This window comes from Chelmon rostratus, chromosome 7 (genome assembly GCF_017976325.1).
Source record: "Chelmon rostratus isolate fCheRos1 chromosome 7, fCheRos1.pri, whole genome shotgun sequence".
Classification (NCBI taxonomy): Eukaryota; Metazoa; Chordata; class Actinopteri; order Chaetodontiformes; family Chaetodontidae; genus Chelmon; species Chelmon rostratus.
Window position 1 is genome coordinate 24,272,255 of NC_055664.1, and position 6,000 is coordinate 24,278,254.

Here is a 6,000-nt window from a genome sequence, read left to right on the forward strand (position 1 = left end):
TTTCTTTTATTTTATTTTTTAAGATCAATGTACTGTACTCACGAGCAAATATGAAAGTCCTGTCAGAATGCATCGTCTCATCAGAGCCTTGACATGTCCTGCTTCACTTCCAGTAGAGAGCCACAATGACATTATGAATGTCAAAACAAGGGGGCTTAAAAGGGTTCATCCTATGTGTCTTATAACTGAATGAGACAAGAGAAAAGATGAGTAGACATGTTACATAACTGGGAGCTTTGAGATGAGAGACATCAATCCACGGGCATGATGTCCTAATATAAGAGATTCTCACTGAAAACCATACAACAATAGAATGGATGTGAAGAAAACAACTGAGATACACTGCTAGGTTCACAAATGTAAGGTCATGCTGGCTTTTTGGTCTGTCTGGATTATCTACGTGGTGAAATAACCCATCACCATCTTCTATCGCCTCTTTTTTTCACCTGTGGGTTTAGCAGGTTTCTGACTCTGTGGCACACATACCCATAATGCCTCAGGTGTGGCAGGAGCAAGCTACAAGCAGCTGTGAGGAACTGGAACGAAGACTGGCCTCTGGCTGCACCTGCGGAATCAGTAACAGCGGCTTCATCTTTTTCCTTACCCACATGCATTTACACTGATGAAATCTCAAGTTTGCTAATGAAACCGAATGAGAAACCCTGAGTGATTCATTGGGAGGTGTAACGCTCATTGTGGTCATCATATATTAGTTGCATGAGAAAAAGCTGGCCATGGAGCCCAGTTTGCCTGTGAATATGCGATTATTGTAGCCATAATAATGCCCCTGCACGCATTATCCATTTGGTGGGATATGACTGCGGGAAACACAATGGTTCAGTGATCAGGTAATTCTCTGAAAATAAAGCTAAATATGATGTGCATTCCAGCTGTTTGCTGCATTTGGAAGATTTTTGCAGAAGCATTTTTTTTTTTTTTAATTAGATATTACCTTAATAACACACCAGTAGAGACTTGTGGACAAGTGGCTAGCTGTATGAAGTGTGGCTAATTGCTGTCTAAAATAGCTGCCAGTAGACTCTTTGAGGGAAATTTGGTTTAATTGAGATGATACTCGATGGAGAACCGTGTCCCTGTACTCCAGCCTCATGTAAGTATTCACACATTCTTATTAGTCATGCAAACACGGGTCCACTGAGAGTCAGTGTACATGACTTTTATCTGTGACTGCACCTATGGAGACCAACCAAGAACCACAACGAGACTGCCTGGGAGCACATATACGTACAAAAAAATACACACATGCTTGAACCGCACACTTTTTGCACACACTAAGTGAGTGTGACAACTTTCACATTTCATGCATGTGGGGGAATAAATTAAATATGAGACACACATCTTCCCACGTCCTCAATCTCATTCTCACTACATTAAACAGAGCCACTCTGGCCTCGCCTGATAGATTATCAGCTGCTCAAATGGAAAAAAAAGGCTTGGATTACACAACAGATATCAATAATCCATATGGAATAGGCATTGATTAGCGCTGCAGTGACTTATGTGCTAGTCAGGCAACTTCTGATTAGATTTCCTTTGATATTACGGCATCACACGAGGGGCAGTCAGTGCATGTGAGAAGCTGTCTGGTCTCCTCGTGGTGAAAGAGGAGGGGGCTTGTTGGTTCCCAACATGCCCGCGTCAATTCCAGCTCTCGTGCCATCATTCCTGGAGCAGCCCTCCGGGGTGCAGTTTGTCACATCGACACAGTGGGCAGAGAAATGTGATACATTAGTGGAACTGTTGCTTCGAGTTAATTGCTGCATGCACTCTGCAGCACCGAACTGGGTTATTGGGTGAAAGGTGATGACTGTGAGAATACTACCGAAAAAAAAGAGAGAGTTTCTGCTCAATGCACAGCTCTCAATTTTCCATTTGAAAGTGCAGAGATGATAGAGTTTAAGATGCCACACTTGACATGTGTATTACTGGCCGGGATGTGGCTAACAGTTCTGACTACAGCAGAGGAGGACATTTCACATGACATTCAGCATCAGCCATAGCTGCACAGCGTAGGGCTACATCAGACAGAAGTAATGCAATAGCGTTGTGCTAATTATGCATTCAAGACAAACAGATGCATCATAAAAAAGACAGGATTAGATAACTAGGCATCTTGTGATGGCAATTACCTCTAAATAATATGAGCTGTTTTTCCCAATTAACAATTGACACCGCCATGCATACTCTTCATTTAAATCAGGTATTAAGGTAATTGCACAATTTCCGGGTGGCACTCAGCTTAGTTCCAGAGGAGAGCTTTTGAGAACAAGACCTGTCACTGTTTTCCCAGCTCATGATTAATGACCCTAATTTAGAAGGTTTTTTTAATCCAATCATGCTCTGACATTTCCTATCAGATGAGTCCTTCCTCATTCTTTCCGTTGTTTACCTCCTGACAGCGCAATCTGCCGAAGAGGCAAGTGCCAGGCTCTCGTTTATGACTCCGATGTCCAGATGACGTTGGAGCAGTTATGCGTGATTACCTCCTCTTTACACAAAGAGGCATCTCTAAAGCATGTGAATGTCCACAGGGATTCCATTTATTGCTTTTCACTGCACAGTGAAAATTGGGATGGTAAGCTTTTTTTTTTTAGGACGAAATGCCACAGCTGCATATGAGTTGAGTCTGGTGTCAGGGTGTCAGGTAAAGGACACATCCTCTGGAAAATGCTGGAGCTGGAGAGTAAATGGAATCCAGCACACATGAAAGTCTCGTCTGTGTCTCTGCATCTCTATCTTTTGACTTACAAATCTTCTCAGTGCACTTAAGAAGGCTTGTCCTCAGGAGCGAAGCGGCTTTATTTTTTGCCTCATTGACCTTCATAAGGTGTTACCTGTCCAGGCTGACCCCAGGCCCAATTTTAAGTCCGGGTGATAAATTACAAGAGCTGCTCTACCAGCTTCGTAAGCAAACATTTTGTGTGCTTTGTTGGGGCTTTGGCTTTAATTTCCAATCCACAAAGAGGCCTCTCAACCCCAGCATGCCCCTGTCGAGCAAAATAAATGTCTCCGTGGCACATTCATCTGTTGACCCCGCACTGTGAGGACATTTTGGTACGTCACCAGTCATTGCACCAAATGTGAAAATCTGAAATTGTGAGGCAAAGACTGGCGCTTAAGAGCGACTGCACATGAGAGAAGCCTTTGTTCTTATTTTTGAAGGCAGATGTAGGATGCAGGTTACCACTTCAAGTGCTGGCAGCTGATTTTGATTCCCTCTGAATCGCAGAAAAGACTTTGATTCCATTTTAGTTCAAAGTAGAATATTTCACATCTAACACGTCATTCAAAAATTAATAATTCACCTCTCTTCATGGCACACAAAACTGATTATTTCCACCCAGCCTTTTGGCCATGAAAAACATATTTATATATTTGGAAGAAAGAGAAACGCCAAATTGAAATTTGTGGACTAAATCCGATATGAAAATGTGACTCTTGTTTCTCTTATTTTCACCTCTTTACTGTTGGAAAAAACATGAAATCATTCTTTGGAGCAGCTTTTGTTGCTGCCCAACAAACATGTTGAGTTAGTTTTAAAAATGACAGTTTTAAAAACCTTGCTTAAAAACAAGTCACATGCAAAAATGGTTGTAATTCATTAGACGATTAATTTTAACCATCTGGGATTTAACAGCAAAGGCTCCAGTCAATATCTTAGTCCCAACAGAGAACAACAGATTGCATGGAAGGCTGATTCTCTCTTGCAGATTATTCCATCTGGACACCGTGCTTTTGACTAAACATCTTTTACTGAGAGCCATTTGGGTTGGAAATGATGCCAGGGCTTTTCTTTCTCCTCATCAAATACTGGGCTGAGAGAAGTTTGCTAAGTTTAGGGATCAACTTTTCTTCCCTCTGAAAATGAATCCCACCCAGCATTTCCTTCTCACATGAACATCAATAATGTAATCGCACGTGAGCTACACAGCAGCCTACTCTTCTTTGTGAGGTTTCAGATTTGGAGCTTGTTCTTCACAGCTGATCAATCTAATCGTGTCGAGAAACCCCCCAAGCTGTAAGGGTGTTAATACAGTTTCTGTGTTATTGTTGCAGGGTGTGCATTTATATTAAAAGCAATATTATTGGCTTAAAGTGACCACAGAATCTATTTTTGCACATCCAACATGGCCGTCGCAGTTATAAATTGTGGGTGATCAAAGAATGCCGCCTCAGATGACGCTGTTTGTAAGGCCTGGGTCCCGTTCACTTCTTTGCAGAATGAGCCTTTCGTTGGGTTATTAGTATTCTTCAAGCAGACCTGAGAAAGCTGTTGAGACGCTCTTGATCAGATAAATCAGTATTAAGGGTTTTCATCAGAGAGAGAATTACACAGGTCCTCCAATGCTTCAGACTCTTCCTCGGGGATGCTGAATTCTAATTTTACATTCTTCAGAAAGTTTTCCAATCATCTTCTCTTCTCATGGTTAAATTTAAAGCCCATTAGTTTTATGTCACCTGAAGTTTCTCTGGCCAATATATTTCTTCTGCTGACAGAGAGAAAGGGGCCAAAGACATTAACTTCACAGAGCATGCTAAAGGAGAAATCAAGCAAACAATTCTTCCAAAATTCAAAATTGCCTCGCTGTGAGTTCCCAGAGGCAAAGCAGGGGTATTGTGTTTGTCTGTGAAGCAGCAGAAGCACATACAGTGAGCGAGCAGCTATGTGTGTTATCACCGGGTGACTGCTGAAACTTTGAGTGAAGGCAAAATTCATCTATTCACTGAAACCATTTCGGTTTTTCAGATATTTTTGTACAAATGTGAGTGGCGTATTGTAGGTATATGTCAGATTCAGTAACTGACACAAAGGCAATCTTTGGGAATTGGTGATGAAACAAAAAGTACTTTGGAGGTCAGGCTGAGTAGCTGTCATTGGGTCTATTTCAAGTTTGAAAAAAATATTAGTGAGTGAGAAAAGCTTGCTCAGAGGAGATCAAATTTTCTTGCAGAGGAGTGTGCTTTGCAGGAAAGGCTTAATAACTAGCTTTCAATTTTAAAGGCATACAAATACATGTCTCCTCTGCTCGTGATTGACTGATAAAAGCTTTGTTTGCTCTCTCTGGCACCACTATAGCTTTGAGGCAGGTAAGTGAGAAGGAAAAAGAAAAGTCTTTGTGTGGGTCATAGCTACAAAAGAGCCCACACAACTAAAATCATGCGGCAGAAAGGAACTCCAGTCATTGCTGTTTTTCTCTTCAGCACAGACATTAATATAGCCTACACATCCATGCTTATAATGCATTGAAATTCACTTAGGATTTTCACAGTTCATCAGCGCTGTGCATAGAATATCATATGACTGGTTCAATGCTGCCACAGAGCAGAAAGAAAGGCTAAATCCTGAGCATTGGCACAGAGAAACAACAAATCCATATCACCACCGGTCTCATCATCAGCTACATAATCCTGGATGGGCTCAATATACTGATGCCTCACAGACCATATTCAATGTGCCATATTGCATCACAGCTGTGCCTTTCAATCAAGCAACTTAGGACGTTTTGCAATAAGACCCAGAAACAAAGAATTTAACGGCAGGTAGTTACGCCTTCCAAGTGGCACAAAAGCAACAACAGCTACTAACTGATAACAAGGATGAAAAGAAAAAATAAAAGACGCAAAACTTAAGAACCAGATTTTTTTATTACATTTTCTTTATGTGTAGTAATCAAAAGAAGAATAAGGTCTACAGCCACACTAAAGCCCCAGTGAGGCGATACTTCTCAGACTATGCCCCAAAACAAAAGTGTTGGATGCAAACAAAATGTAGAGACATCTTTGCTGTTCTTAGATTCTCACCACTATTGGTGCAAAAATTAGATGATATAACTTTAATAATAGTGACAACTGTGGCCAAAAGTGTCAATTACAGGAAAATGGCACATTTAATTTCCCTTTACATGTGATCATTCCATTGATTCCATTGCTTTAAATACATTATCATTGGTGAAAGTCAAAAAAATAACTTTACAATGA